This window comes from Leptidea sinapis, chromosome 12, assembly GCF_905404315.1.
Source record: "Leptidea sinapis chromosome 12, ilLepSina1.1, whole genome shotgun sequence".
Taxonomy (NCBI): Eukaryota; Metazoa; Arthropoda; class Insecta; order Lepidoptera; family Pieridae; genus Leptidea; species Leptidea sinapis.
In genome coordinates, this window is record NC_066276.1 from 2,337,853 (window position 1) to 2,354,977 (window position 17,125).

The 17,125-nt window shown below is 34.7% G+C and overlaps 2 long non-coding RNA genes across 2 annotated transcripts; both read right to left on the reverse strand.

Annotated features, from left to right (window-relative positions):
• Nucleotides 1-2,202: 2,202 nt before the first annotated feature.
• LOC126967116 (uncharacterized) lies at nucleotides 2,203-6,679 on the reverse strand. The gene is made up of 2 exons (XR_007729931.1): nucleotides 6,535-6,679; nucleotides 2,203-2,267 (listed from the first exon to the last, which is right to left on the reverse strand). It is a non-coding gene; the product is annotated as an uncharacterized LOC126967116 (long non-coding RNA).
• Nucleotides 6,680-11,642: 4,963 nt separating this feature from the next.
• On the reverse strand, nucleotides 11,643-16,001 carry LOC126967117 (uncharacterized). The gene is made up of 2 exons (XR_007729932.1): nucleotides 15,859-16,001; nucleotides 11,643-11,966 (listed from the first exon to the last, which is right to left on the reverse strand). It is a non-coding gene; the product is annotated as an uncharacterized LOC126967117 (long non-coding RNA).
• Nucleotides 16,002-17,125: the final 1,124 nt, after the last annotated feature.

A 17,125-nucleotide genomic window follows, 5' to 3' on the forward strand; every position in this document is an offset into this window, starting at 1 on the left:
TTTATTAGGCAATCAGGAGTAATATTGATAAACAACATTTATGGTTATCCCCGAATATTCCGCTTTTGACAGTCCAGTTTACTACGAACATACAGTAGTACCGTACATAGTACAGTAGTAGAGATTTGGGAGTATAACAATGACTTTAATAATTCCAAAATTTTAGGCAATAATACGCTTGCGCCTCTTTAAATTCATCATAACTCTGATCAATTGTACTGTGTTGAACCTCTTCAGCTTTTTAACTATAAATTTAACTTATACAGAGGAGAGATATCACTTATCAGGCTCTAATTCTAGTCGACCTAGTAAATCTTCTTATCATCACCAGTAGCAGTAACTTTTTATTTTGCAGTCCAACAAAGCAACACCGGACGCTGAGCTACATACACTTTTGTACGAACGTTTTGCCCGAGAACCATCTGCAACTCCACAGCTGGGTATATCCATTTCCTGGACAGAAACCTACCCTAGATTCCTTTCACTAACGTTGTATTTCTACATTGTTACAAATTTATGTTTTCATTATACACTATATCAATATTTATATATATTTTACATTCGTGATTGAATGTCAAATGTTCTTGTATCATCATCACGACAAAGTCGTTCCCGCTGTCTGTCTCTATGTATGCATAGATCTTTAAAACTACGTAACGGATATTGATGCGGTTTTTAATAGATAGGAGATATAGTGTTGGTAGCCCCCCCTGGTCCGGAACAGGTTGGATGAGGGCATCGCTGGACCGATCGTCATGGCGATCTTTGGTGGAGGTAATTTGTCAACATTTGTTTGTAACAGTAGTGGACGTCTTCCAACTTAATGATAATGATGATGATAGTAGAGATACACTGATCATTTTAGAGATTTCTAATGTGATGTCGTAAATGAACACATTGTTGTTCGACGAAAAAGTGCGCGATGGTAGGTATATGTGTATCTCTTAGTGATAACCAACAATAACCATTTTTTATCCTTTACTATTTACGAGAAATAATGGCTTATTTACGAATTTAATCAATACAGCAGTAATCAGTAATATACATTGTGCATTTAATATAGATCAACATGGCTTTTTACAGCATTTAATTTAAATGAATATTTTAGAAGATATTAAAGACTTAAAATATATAGTTTTTCTTTTTTTGTACGTGGTTTATGTTCATTCACATTTGTAATATTATGTAGGGATATACACCTCATTATACAAGATAGTTAGAAAGATAACAATTAATGAATGATGAGTAAGTGTATATACTCGTATATATACATATATATACACTTACTCTAGTAAGTGTATATATATATACATATATATACACTTACTTACTTACACAATTAGATATTTTTTGTAAGTGGTTTATGTAGTGCATGTAATTGTTGGGTTTCCAAATGAATAAATAAATAAAGAGTTAAGTTTTCCGCTCCTAACTGCTAAATTTTCAGGAACACTTAAAGGCTGGAGCAAATCAACAGGCTTAAACCAAAGCACTGATAAAGGCATTCAATAACAGAAACGCGAATGAAGTCCTATCATTAAGCAGGAAAAACCTATGCATACTCATCAGGATGCTAACTGGACACTGTCGCCTAAATAAGCACCTCAGTGTGGTCGGAATAAAACCGAAATAACTTGCATATTTTGCCTTGAGGCCGATGAAACGCCTCTTCATCTCCTCTGCAATTGCGGCCCACTAATGCATAAGCGTAACACAATCATTGGCGACTATACCCTACTGCCAGATGCTGTTCGCAATACTCGTGTCAAGAAGATACTGCGGTTCGCAAATGTGGCAGGGCTTGACGCTGAGCTATAAGTATGAGTGGCGAACACAATAGTTCAATTCTGGACGCGGTATTACTTGGACTCATTAGGACTAGCCAAATAGCCACCCTCTACAAATAATAATAAATAATAAAGGTTCAGAAATCATAAAACATACATTAAAATGTTCAAAAGCTTTATTATATAATATTGCGACGAGAAATAAACAAAATTACATTAATGCTGTTCCCATTCTATGTCATCTCTCTTTTGACTTGATTAGTTGGATCGTGGATAATCACGTGGAGATCTTTTAATACGTTTTTCTTGAATTGAACTAAAATCACCATTATCATCATCAGCTGGTTCGGGAACGTCATCTCCGTCGAACGCTTTCCTATGGATGAATGGTTCAGTAGTCGGTGTTGAATCTGAATCTGAATCTTTAACCTGGCTCATATCATTCGCATAATTTACCTTTCCCCATCCACCTTGTACACTCTAAAAACCATAAAAAATAAGGAATTAAATGTTTATTTGTAATTGAAAATAATATCAACTTTAAAATAAAAATACAGATTCACATCTAATTTTCCTTACTGGGAAAGTGTAAGAATAAAAAAGCCGAAAATAAAACTCTAACAATACTACAAAGATATTTCAACCATATCGCTAATGTTACATCTACCAATAATAACGATAATGTACTAAGAACATTCACCACGAACGATCTAACGCTTTACCAGTGGGAGGCTCCTTTACACAGGATGCTGGCTATATTATGTGTACCGCAACGGCGCCATTTTCTGCCGTGAAGCAGTAATGTGTAAACATTATTGTGTTTCGGTCTGAAGGGCGCCATAGCTAGGGAAATTACTGTGCTAATGAGACTGAACATCTTTTGTCTCAAGGTGACGAGCGCAATTATAGAGCCCCTCAGAATTTTTGAGTTTTTCAAGAATCTTAAGCGTCACTGCATTGTAATGGGCAGGGCGTATCAATTACCATCAGCTGAACGTCATGCTCTCTCTCTCTCTCGTCCCTTTATTTCATAAAAATGTCCACATTGTAAAGGTATTGAATATCGGTGACTTTCTAAGAGACACTGACTTTTACCGGATTCCTTTACATACTTTTCATTTCATAAAATCCTATATAAGCGTCTAGTCACATACACAAATCACATAACAAAGATCAAATTATAAAAAAAACTAAAATAATCTTTATTATGGAGGATTTGATACGCTTGTTACTTCTATAAAACAATACGACAGGGTTATTTTTTTACTTTACATCTGCCCTGATATTGAACCTGATATTAAACGGCATAAAAGGCATTTATTTTCTCAAAATTGATACCTTTAGATTTTGATGTCATTTCTAATTTACTAGATACTACTATCACTTTGGAAGCAAATGGCGCTCTGAGAGAGAATAAGCGGCGTAAGAAACTCTTGAGCGCTCTTTTTAATAAAATTTACAATATTGTAGTGTTATTGCTATTGCTATAAAATAATCATAATCTACTATCTATACTATAAATAATAATAATAATGACACACTTTTATACAAATTATCTTGCCCCAAACTAGGCATAGCAAACTAGCATATTATGGGTACATGACAACGATATATTTAATACAATATTTTTATATTAATTATATCGTGTATAACATGTTTAATTACTCACTTAAACATACATACACATATATATATAAACATCCATGACTCGGAAACAAACATTCATATTCATCATATAAATGATTGCACCTTTATTTTTTCACCTTCATTCAAACCCGGGAGCTCTAGCTCAGTAGGCAGGGTCACTAACCACTGGGCTATAGGGGTTAAATAAATAGATAATGCCTGAACAGTAGCTGGGACTTTATTATAGAAGTGTATAAAATTTTAAAATTAATAAGATTAAAATCAAACTCAGAATCATGGAACTTAGCATTGATATTATCTTTCTATAGTGGTAAAAATTATATTTTATCAGTGATACCATTAAAAAATATTATCTTGGCGATTTATCACTACATATTATAAAACAAAGTCCTCCGCCGCGTCTGTCATGCGAAATTCACTAATGGATAGCGTAGTTCTCGAGAAAGATTTTAGTATATAATTCGTTAAGTTTTTGTACACAATTTTATATTCATTAACGATATATACAGGGTGGCCCACCCAAACCGGTCAGTATGGGGATTTCAAAATATATTAGCGATAGAAGAATATAAGAAGATAAGAACCACGATATCGATTTTAGAGAAAACAAAAACTGCATTCATAGATTTTCAAAAAAAAATTAAACACGACTCGGGAATCGAACCCGGTCATTTTGAAAAAAAAAAGACATTTTTGTTTTATGGCCATATTGATAGTGTAGGTTGTAAGGAGTGATTGTTGCTATGAAACCTAGTGTCTTAAATTAAAAGAAATTGTTTTTTTAAATATTTTTTTACTTATTTTAGTAAATGTTCAAAATGGCAACCATTTTCTTGAATGCAATAGTCAACTCGTTTAGGTTACAATTTTGTTATGCCGTAGTGTACTTTGAAGTTGTGAATTTGGGTTAAAATAGTCTCTATGGATATTTTTAGATCTTCAGTGGTGTCGTAGCTAGTTTTGTAGACTTCATATTTAACGTAACCCCACAAGAAATAATCTAGTGGGGTTAAATCGAGTGACCTCGCGGGCCAGGGCCATTTGATAGGTCCGGTTGTTCCAATCCATTTTTGTTGGAAATGATTATTTAAAAAATCTATGGCAATCTGACTATTGTGTGCCGGTGCTCCATCCTCTTGAAAATACACTCATTCTCTTTCTTCTACCGACATTTCTCTCGTGACATCTAAAACATCTTCTAATATTTCGATGTACTTGAATCTGTCCAAACGCCCATCATAGATTTTAAAGAACATAACTTTATCGTGAAGAAGTCCAACCCAGCAGTTAAATGAAAATCTAACTTGACGTCGTCCTTCATGCACTCGTAAGGGGTTTTGACGAGACCAATAGTGATGATTTTTACGGTTGTACATCCCGTTATTGGAAAATTGTGTCTTATCAGATTTTCTTTTCATTTATCAAAATGCATATTTTACAAAATGTGAACAAATAGGATACATTGTAAAAACCACAGAGGTTTGACCTCAATGCATTATCTTAGTTTACGCCTTATTTCAGTTTTTTACAAAATAAATATTACATACCTTAAAAAAATTCTGTCTGAATCTATCTGCTCTTTTAACCAGTGACAAAATTCAAGTCGTCTGCCATCATCACGTGCATGTTAGGCCTGAACCAAACGTCCATTTCGATAGCACTTGAATTTATGTTTTTTTAGGATTCATTGCATCACGAGTGGAGGCATCTGGTGAAGCTTCGAAAAACGTTAAAACATTTATTTCCATGTCAGTGTCAACACTTAGTGGACTTCTCTGTTTTCCTTTCTTGAAGCTTCCATAATTATTTAAATTGTTAACTATTTTCGGAAATATCTTGCGAGTTGGTAAAATCCTTGAGCGATATTTTTATATCATTTATATAATTTCTGTCATTTTGAAAGTAAGCTTCTAATAAATCTAAATTCTCACCGTTTGTCAATGGTATATTTAGAAATAACACAGAAACAAACAACACAGCACAAAGAAAAAAACTTCTCTAAATAGATTGTAGGTAGATTAGTTTTCTTTTTAATTGAAATTTGGTAATCCAGAAGTTCTCGTTCCATTTTCAAATAAAAGCAAAAAACATATTTTTACTGGTACGCAGACATGAAGCATTCATTTTTTAAAATTGAAATACGGCAATCTTAGAAGTTCACATTCCATTTTCAAATAACAGCAAAACAAAATCTTTTTACTGGTATACCCAGACAACATGACGATTGGTTATTGCCTACATTTTTTTAACGAGTAAAACCGACAACTTACATGAAACAATATCAAATAAAGCAATTTCTTTTAATTTTAGACACAAGGTTTCATAGCAACAATCACTCTTTACAACCTACACTATCAATATGGCAATAAAACAAAAATGTATTTTTTTTTCCAAAATGACCGGGTTCGATTCCCGAGTCGTGAATGATTTTTTTTTGAAAATTTATGAATACAGTTTTTGTTTTCTCTAAAATCGATATCGTGGTTCCTTACAAGATATTCTTCTATCTCTTATATATTCTGAAATCCCCATACTGACCGGTTTGGGTGGGCCACCCTGTATATTTTCGAAAACCCTGTCTAAACCCTTTGAGATGAAACAAAATAATGTATGGGGGAATTAGGGGAAAGGTCCACACTGGCGTATGACTATCTTTCCAGCATAATATACTATACCCATTTTAATACTTTAAAAATTGACAATTATAAAGCGGTAATATAAAAGCTGTTTACACAAATACGATATAATTCCTTATCATTTTATTACTACATATTATAAAATCACAAATATCCTATCGCTTTAGACTACCTTATTGCGGAATACTTAGGAACATTCTTTTTTTCTATCGACAGAGCAGCGTCTTTTTATTTATAACTAGCAGTGATCTGCTAATAAATGTTAATTAAAGATCAACCCCGTTATTCATAATAGTCTGCTAACTTAAAGCATTGCTAATTCTCACTCTGTCTTCTTCTATTGATCTAAGTCAGAATCTGAAAAAACACTCCTTAGCGGCTGTTTTAAGTTAGCGGACCATTACGAATAAGGGGGATAAAATTGAATATAACAAAAGTTATTTTAAGAAAAGAATTCTACTTACGTTTTCCACAAACATTGTTACAAGTAACGCGATACAAAAATATTTAATCATTTTGTATTTTCCGAATATAAACTGTACTCGTTTAATATCTGACGATAAACTTGAAGTTCAGCAATATAATGATTGTAGGTTTCGTGAATTCGACTTATATACTGTTTTGTCTTTATTTTTTTATTATTATTTGAAAACAATTTCCTTCATTCTAGCAATTTCTTTCCAATTATAATATTAATTAAATCGTGGATCCGACTTACACGAGTAGAGTTTAAATTTCTGTGTCCCTTGGTTATAGTTATTAGTATTTACTAATATTATGATCAGGTCGTTATATTCATATTTTGTATGTATATGTTTTTGTAATCTTAATCAAGGTGAGATTATTATATACAATTAAAACGTAAAAAAACATGTTTACAAAACCTCAATCACTGGTATCGCTGTATGCCTTGGCAAAATTTATATTAAACCTCTAAACTGCATAATATGAAGTCCTGACTCCTGTTACTTGTTGCTAGGTTACTAATGATTTCAACCGCTATGAAAGACATTACTATCATCGCTTCCATATGTTGTTATTATGTTCTCCTGGTGTCTATGTAGTAATACGTCGTGCGCAATCTATAAGATTCTGACTCCATGAGCACATTTTTACCTGTTCGCAAAATAATATTAATAATTATAATGTTAAAGTAAACGGTACGGCCCCATTCAGACCGGAACTAAGATAGTGATTGTACACTTCTCTATCGTCTCACTTTTTCGTTTCATCAAGGTCCAAATCACAGCGATTCTAATGAAGTTTCACTTCAAAAAACATTTTCTTTGTTCATTCTCTCTCATAAACTAAACTTAGGGCGAGTGGGCAAAGTGCTTTTCTCACTGTATATTTTCATCATTACTCTGTGGATGCTTAGCTTGAATGAAAGTTATGGACTGTACTAGTGGTACCTATTAACAACACTGACACTGTTTCAATTTGTATGATGTGTTCATTTTTAATTGTTAGATATATCAATTGTATCTAACGTGAGTTTATAGAAATGTCAAATATACGTAAAGTTGATAATCCAAAAAAAAAAAAACAACCAAGACACGAATTTCACCGCATGTGAAGTGACTGTCTCTCTTTGCTTTATTACACAGTATACACATATGCCTACTGTGCTTATTACGTCTCGTAAGCGTTTGAATGAGAGCTAACACGAGTATAGATATGACAAAGATTAGGTATAGGTAGGAGATTTGGAGTCGTCTACACGGGGGCATTTGGAGAACACAACGGGCTGGACTACGGCACCAATTTTGCTGGAGGAAGGCCCTTGGTGGTCGTGAGCCGTCCTGAAGATGGGTACAGTTTGTTTCCTCGCTTCATTAGTACATCTAGAGGTACTAGGTTGCGGTTCAGGTACCTTAGGCTTAGCAGCAGGTGCTGAGGGCCCAGAAACTTAGATCTTTGGCTTTCCGCAGACGGGCCGCTATTCTCCTCTGCCTCCTGTTTGGCCGATGGTTTACAGTCTGTTTGGGTACCGATTTCATTTGATTCGGTTCCACTAGGAGATTTACTTGCTTTCGGCCCATAGCTCAACAAGGGTCCAACCTGCCTCTAGTCTATCGACTGTTTGGATGGACACTGCAGAGGCAGCATCTATGCCCATAGACGGTTGTCTGGGCTTAACCGGAGTCGCACCCTACCTTTGTTTTGATGGCTCATTTGCCAGTATATTCCGTGTGCCAGCAGATGCTGAACAATCTCCGGAAGTGTGTGTTGCCCCGTAGTGGTACCTTGTGGTTTCCCTCCAGGTCCCATATTGGGGTTTTTAGAGGATCGTTTGGCTTGCATAGCTTAAACCGGGTATGTTTCATTCCCGCCGCTCCCCACCCTTCACGGAGCCCGCACCTGGGGATGATCAACTTGACCATCAGGGCTACGTCGGGAGTATAGGCCCCACCGGGTGATGCACATGCGCGACATAAGGAGTTCGAGATGAGTGGCTGGTGGATCGATCCGTTCCAACAGGTACTCCACCCATTCTTGCCCCGTCAGCATGGCCGGACACCGATCCCAGCTGAACCTCGCCCGGTGGCCCTGCCGAGGCAGGGACACGAGACCATTACCCACGTGGCGGCTACTTACGGGGCTACCGATTAGCGTGAAATCTGGGCCAAAAAGAGCGTATTGCATTACAGGGGTAACTAAACCCCGACCCCTGTCCCGCTCAACTCCCCAGAATTCCGTCATCCCCGCGTACGGCGATCAACTGCGCAGGCCAAGACGCAGGTGGACGCTATAAGATCTTCCGGTTGGCATCCACTAACCGTAGTAGAGCAGATATTAGCCATTAGCCAGCAAAAGACAGCCATTGCACAGCGATTAATGAAAATCGAGCACAATAACTATCAATCACTGACCAATGTTACCAGGACGCACCGGGGTGGTGAGTGTCGCTCCATTCAGATTGTGGGTAACTTGGAGGTTTCTGGTAAGCGCCCCATGAGAAGTAGTAATTATAATGTTAAATAGTCACGGCCCCCTTCAGAAGAAACAAAATAGTGCTTGTACATTAATTCTGCTTGGCGGCAGAAAAAGACGACAATGTGGTACTTCAGTATTTGGACATTTGGTCCTCTTTGGTCTTAATGTATATTTATGTTTTTTAGTATATTATAATTGTGTCGTACCGTGTGAGAAAGTTCTAGTTAACTAATTTAACTATCACTGAGGAGAAATGTGTAATTTAAATTTAAAAATTTGCATTTTATTAATTTCCGGTCTTGGTACAATTAACTTTTCATATCCTGATTGAAAATAAGTCAATTAACATCAAAGTCACAAAATACGTCATAATTATTTAGGTTTGCAGAGATAAACGATCCTCAGAAACTACAGACGTAGGCGTTGGATGTTAAAAACAACTTGAAATCGGCACTCATTCACGAGAAGAAGTTTCTAACTAGTTCATATCAGACGGACAGACTAGCGTGGAAATCCAGTCTTTTCTTAAATTGACTGGTCTGTTAAATTATTTTCGAATAATTATTTTTTGTAACTCTTAGTTTTTTTACAATGTTAAAAACATTTAGTCGAATATTAAGTTTTTGTAATAGTCAAAAGCAGAAGCTACTTCCTGCTCAGAGTGGATTTTTGTATTGTTTATTATTAGATTATATTTAAAATTGCAGTTTCGTTCTTGCAGATTCCCAGTTGATAATTTCCAAGTCATTTTTATCTTTATTTGATGCATTTTTAATTATTTCCCTAATAATGTAATATAATAATATTTACACACTTTTTACACAAATTATCTTGCCCCATGTTAAGCATATATAGCCTGTGTTATGGGTTACAAGACAATGATATATTTAATACAATATACTTACTTAAACATACATAAATTCATATAAACATACATAAATACATTTAAACATCCATGACTCGGAAACAAACATCCATATTCATCATATAAATACTTGCACCTACCGGGATTCGAACCCAGGACCTCTAGCTTAGTAGGTAGGATCGCTAACCACTCGGCTATACAGGTCGTCTAATATGCATCGACTTTACAATTTACTATGTATTTTAAATAATTTAAAGTATTTTGTCACATACACGAGTAAAGATATGCACATCATGATTATATAATGATCTCTCACTATATAGTTGGTAGTATGTATAACTTTAGAATAGTATGGATAATTTTAGAATGATAATTATTTAAATATTTTAAGTTTAGAATAAGTGGACTCACTATTCCTCACATAAAACCTTAAGTTTAATGAGGATGGCTTAAATTGTTTAGAAATTTGTTTCTTGTATATTTTGAACAATAAATAAAAAAAAAAACTTAAGATAGCCAGTCATATTGTCTGCTCCTATGAATACTACCTGTTGCCCAATAATTAAAGAACAAAAGACCACCTGAGTTGACTGTCTTCGAAGCAAATTTAGAAGCAAACTCTGTTTTAATTATTTCAAATAACATATTATACATTTAATTTGCATAAATATTATAATTCAAATACAAATTTGAGAGTTTTACTGAAACAATGCCTCTTGCAAAAATAACCTTTTAAATTGAAGTTTATTTACTTCAATATTAAAAGAGGCTATTTGACCAGAGTGGTCTGATCGCAGATTAGTAATTATAGATTAAGAAATAGGTTTATAATTAGTAAAAATATTTTACTAGATTATGCACGCGACATTGTACGTATAGAAAAAGGGTTTTTAAAGATAATAGGCAAGTTTGGAATTGAAGATTATCTCATGTCTTATTTCAGTACCTCTTCCCGTTTTCGCTCCCGTTCACAACATATTATATAAATCTTATTTCGAGGAAAATTGCTATGGCAAACTAAACCTACTATTGGTAAAGGTATAGCTCATCGGCGTGAATTTTAGTTCATCACAAATCCCGCGGGAACCATGGATTTTTCCGGGATAAAATGTACCCTATGTCCTTTCCCAATCTCTATAGCTTACCACCAAATTTCATCAGAGTCGGATTAGTGGCTCAGGCGTAAAAGCGTAACAAACAAACAGACATTCACATTTACACCTCATTATACATGGGGCACACTAAAAGTTTTGCACTTCTAGCTAATCGTAGCTATTTGAATTTCGAATGTTTTTTGAAATGTTGCAACCTTCTTATAGTAATAAAAAAAAAGTGGCAGGAAATCTTCTGTCAATTGTTTTTTATTACACATCAATGTTCTACGTACGCAACGAAAATGGAATTAAATCGAAAAGATTTTAGAGTGATGATTTTTTATGATTTTAAAAGTTCTCTCTCTCCGCGAGACTGTGCCGCTCGTCTTTAAAATGCTTTTGGGAGAGAAGCACATTGCTTGAGCACCGTGAGGTTTGCTGAATTTGAGAGAGGTCGGGTTTCTTTACATCACGGATTTCGTGAAGGGCTGCCTTTAACTGCCTTCAACGAAAATAATGTGGCTTCTGTTGAGCGGCTAATTGGAGAAATCCCGCAGATTACCTATGAGACAATTCGAAGACTATTGGGGATTGGTATGAGCCATATATATAAATAAATAAAAAGTTAAAATCTCCGATCCTAACTGCTAAAGGTTCAGAAATCATAAAACATACATTCAAATGTTCAAAAGCTTTATTTTAATGAATCTTTATAATATTGCGGCGAGAAATAAACAAAATTACATTAATGCTGTTCCCATTCTATGTCGTCTCTCTTTTGACTTGATTAGTTGGATCGTGGATAATCACGTGGAGATCTTTTCATACGTTTCCATTGTTTTTTAATTTAACTAAAATCACCATTATCATCATCAGCCGGTTCTGGAACTTCATCTTCTTCGTCGATTGATCGTTGAATATCATCACGTGATGATTCTGCTTCTAAATCTTGGCTCATATCATTCGCATCTTTTGACTTTTCCCATCCATCTTGTAAACTCTAGAAACATAAAAAATAAGGAATGACATGTTAGAAAGAATAGCAATTAATAGTAATTTATGCAACTGTTGTGTAATAAGGGGTATTAAAACTCGAATGTGGATTATACTATTATCATTAACATTAACAGTCATGTGATAAGAGTATCACATGAGTGTTTTAATACCTAATTATCAACAGTTGCATACAAGACTTTATCTACACCCAGAATATGAATCCTCTAAAAGATTCTGAAACAGTAAGCTTACTGCTAACATTAAAACACCAGTCCTAGTAGTATCCTAATATCATTCATTACTGATTATATACAAAAAAGTAAGTATTAATGAATCAATTATTTATTCAAGTAGTAATTTACATTTTGTATAGTGCAATATTAAAATTCACTCGAATATCTTTTGCAGCGTTTAAAATGAATCGCTCATTTTTTGTAAACAAAACAATAAAAATGGCGGGATTCGAATAACCTACTTTTTTTTACGGCGCGCGGCTTCTGGTAGTGTGGAACGCGCGTAAACGAAAATGTTCTTTTTTTGAAATTCATACAGATACCACGCATCGAGCAATAAGAATGTGGCTGTCTGTTGAAACCCTTTGCGCATCAGGGGATCGAAAAAAACATAGGATAGTTGTTATGAAATTCAGTACAACATTACAACACTCGTTTGGATGATGTAATGGTTATTGGAACATTGGGTGTTTTAATGTTGGCAATAAGCTAACTGTTTCAGAATAAAGATTCGATAGAGGATTTAAAGCATGGGTATAGATAAAATATATTATAAGCAAGGTAAAAATAAATATCAAATAAAAATAAGTATCAAAGTGACATTCCAGATTCACATCAAATTTTCCTTACTGGGTAAGTGAAAGTCTCTATTTAAGAATAAGTAAAGCCGAAAATAAGACTCTAACAATACAAGAAAGAGATTTCAACTATAACTCTAATGTTACTTCTACCAATAATAACGATAATGTGCCGAGAACAGTCACCACGAGCTATCTAACACTTTACCAGTGGGAGGCTCCTTTGCACAGGGTGCCGGCTATATTATGGGTACCACAACGGCGCCTTTTACTCCCGTGAAGCAGTAATGTGTAAGCATTATTGTGTTTCGGTCTGAAGGGTGCCGTAGCTAGTGAAATTACTGTGAAAATGATACTGAACATCTTATGTCTCAAGGCGACGAGCGCAATTATTGAGCCCCTCAGAATTTTTGGGTTTTTTCAAGAATCCTGAGCGGCACTGCATTGTAATAGGCAGAGCGTATCAATTACCATCAGCTGAACATCCTGCACGCTATGTCCCTTAATGTCATAAAAAAATTCTAATTGTAACGACATTGAATCTTGATGACTTTCTAAGGACACTGTTTTTTACCGGATTCCTATACATTTAATGAAATCCTTGGGAGCTTGCAACGAAAATGCTGTCATAACCCGTTGAGATAAAACAAAATAATGTGTAGAGGAAATGTGTAGGTATCATTTATAGTTCTACAGAAAAGTCCACTATGGCATATATCTATCTTTCAAGCAAAATATTAATGCTATACCCATTTTAATACTTTAAAAATTGACAATTTTAAAGCAGTAATATAAAAGCTGTTTCCTCAAATACGATATTATTCCTTATCATTTTATTACTACTATAAAATCAAAGTTTCCTATGGCTTTAACTACAATAATATTACGGAATACTTAGGAACATCATTTTTTTCTATTGAAAGAACAGCGTCTGTTTTAATAGAAACAATTAAATATAACCTACTATAGTATAAATCGACCTTTGCTCCCTGAATTCCAAAATGTAAAATAATATCATATGCCGATGATACAGGTCTGCTCTTCACAGCTGGAACATGGGATACTGTCCAAAAGCTGAACTAGGACTTCAAAATATCACTATGGCTCAAAAAAAACCTTCTAACAATGAATTTAAAAAAGTCAAAATTTATAACATTCTCTGCAGGTGTCAAATAACAACCAAATAAAGCGTATGTTCCGATATGCACTGCGAGTACTGCACAGTGCTATCACTGTAGAAAAATTCGTTCCGTTATGGACTGCCAGTATACTGCCGCAGTACCCTAGGTAAATATATGATGTCAAAAATCGCCGCCATATTCTACTGTTAGCACTGGCGTTTTCGTGGTAAGGTACTCGCAGTACTTTGATCACGTGATCAGTCGAAACCACTCGAGTGCCTAACGTTTTATAAACAATACGTACAGTTTAATCCCAAATATTTTTAATTTGACAGTACACCAACAACAGTTTTTTTTTAATGAACTAGAAAACTTTAATACACTCATTTGAATGCTGCATCAAAAAATGCGACTGACAGTATTCGGGACTGCGTTCCGTTTTAAATAGTAACCAGTTTAGCTGGCTATAAAGGAACGGCTTCACAGTATACTAAAGTGACGTCACACTGTACAGTGGTCGCAGTGCATATCAGAACACACCCAAAAACATCTCAGTTAAAGTGCATTGTTGCTCATCTTTAGACCAATGCAGTTGCATAAAACTTGAACGTGTTCATCAAATTAAATATCTAAGATGGGATAAACATATTGAAACACTTTCAGGGAGAATCCGAAAAGTTGCCAAGGTTCTCAAAACGAAGGCATCTAGGTGATCTAGATTTTTGTTTAAAAATGTACAATGCCTTCATCGATTCTGTTTTCAGGTATTGTGTAATATCCTGGATAGGAGCAACTAAAACCCATTTAATACGTCTTGAAAGAGCTAAATGCATGCTTCTAAAAATCATAGCATATAAACCATTCATGTACCCTTCTCATATGCTCTACAAAGTAACTAGAGTCCTTACCGTTCGACAATTATTTTTACACTGCTTAACTATCAAACAGCACAAAAAGCCCGGTCGCCTTAAAGAAAATTTGGCTTTACCTTCTCGTAGATTCAAAAATATTTACTGTGTTCCGAAGTTCAATCTTGTCATGTGTCGAAATCATGCTAGCTATCTAGGACCTTCAATATATAACCAAGTAAATAATAAAATAAAAATTGCGGACCTCTCTTCTTACAAAGTAAGATCTATACAGTACGAGAGTGGCTTTTACAATTAAGCTATGATGAAACCGAGAAAATTATCAACTCAAAATTAATTATTTTAATTATGAATATTTATTTATAACTAGCTGACCCGACAGACGTTGTTCTGTATATAATAAATAAAATAATGTTTTTATATGAATTTGTCAATAATATAATATCATTACATCAAAAATAACTTCGTAAAATATGCACCCTGCTGTCGTAATGAAATTGTTTCACAGCAGAACTGTCAAACCATGCGTCAATAAATTCTCTCATAGAAATTATGTATGGACACATCAAAGGAAAAACAAATTTGTTGTTTTTATTTAATTTAGCAGCGTTTTCTTATTTATTCACCTTTTAAATCTTCTTTGGACTTCCACAAATAATTCAAGACCAAGATTAGCCAAATCGGTCCAGCCGTTCTCGAGTTTTAGCGAGACTAACGAACAGCAATTCATTTTTATATATATAGACTATTTGCTTTATCTATTACTATTTAATTTTATAAAGTTCTTATTATTAGATAGGTATGCTTTAAAGTTAGATATTATAATATTGTTTAGATGTAGTCAGATAGTATAATTTAGTCTTAGTTCTAGTGCATTTATTATTAACATTAAATAAAATTACATAGCAGACGGTAATCACTGGTTGGCTGTGCACAGGGTTTCCTAGTGAGCCATCCAGAGGAATTTAGTACATTAAAGGTGCCTCTTTGTTTCTGTTTTTGAGACTGACACTATAAATATGATTAATATAAACTAGTATTGATCTGGTAGTTAAATATAAATAAAATTTATATTAAGAATAGAATTCAACTTACATTTTTCACAAACATTGTCATAAGTAATGCGATAAAAAAATATTTAATCATTTTGTATTTTGCGACGATTAACTCAAGTTAAGAAATATAATGCTTGTAGATTTTGATACTTTGACTTTTATACTGTTTTGTGTTTATTTTTTTATTCTTATTTTCAAACAATTTCCTCCATTCTATCAATTTCCTTCCAATTATAATATTAATTAAATCGTGGATCCGACTCACACGAGTAGAGTTTAAATTTCTGTGTTACTATTTTATAGTTATTAGTATTTATTAATATTATGATCTGGTTATTATATTGTTGCATTCGTATGTATGCGTTTTTGTTTATATTATATAAATAATAATAATAATTTCATCCAATATGATAATTTCTACAGAATGCTCCCAATCTAGATGTTTCCGAATTCCAGTCTCCAGTTCCTTAATAACTGGATTAAGGGTAAGTTGCAGAAAGCATCTGTTTTGGGTACGGAAGTTTCTCAGTCTGTCACCATAACCATCGGCGGAATTGTAGTAAACCAACGCCGATTGGACTCTAAATTTTTATATTTATATACGTAATATTGTTTTTTATTTTTTATGGAAAAGGAGGACAAACGAGCGCACGGGTCACCTGGTGCTAAGTGATCACAGACAGGTGAATCACAGGAGCGTTGCCGGTCTTTAAGGATGTCTAGGCGCTTTTTTGAAAGCACCCCTGTCTTATCGTGTGGGAAACACCGAACAAGGAGGCTCACTCCTCAGTTTTGTAGTACGTGGAAGAAAACTCCTTGGTACCGCATGTAAAGGACCGCTACACATCCATATGGTGGTGGTGATATCCTAATTTGTGGCGGCCGGAATTAGATGTGACACTTCCTGTGATAAATGCGGTAGAAGACTAACAAATGAAGCAACGTGTCTAAGCAACGCCAAGTGATCCAGCCGATCACAGAGCACTGGGTACCCGATAATTCGAGCTGCTCTGCGTTGCACGTGATTGGATACTGACGGCGATAATACGACAAATGGTTTTTTTTTAGTACACAAACTTGAGTCTTCTGGGGGTTAAATTGTATAAGGATCAATTTACCCCATTCCGCGACAATTCTCAAGAGAGGACTCGATAGTAGACGCAAGTTTCTCCCTGCACTGGTCGTCGATTTCCGGAGAGAGACCTGCATGGCCCGTGTAAATGGCACCACTAATGCTGTCGTCTATATAGTAATGTATATTGGAGGTGTCCAACATATCATTGATATGCAGAAGAAACAGTGTAGGT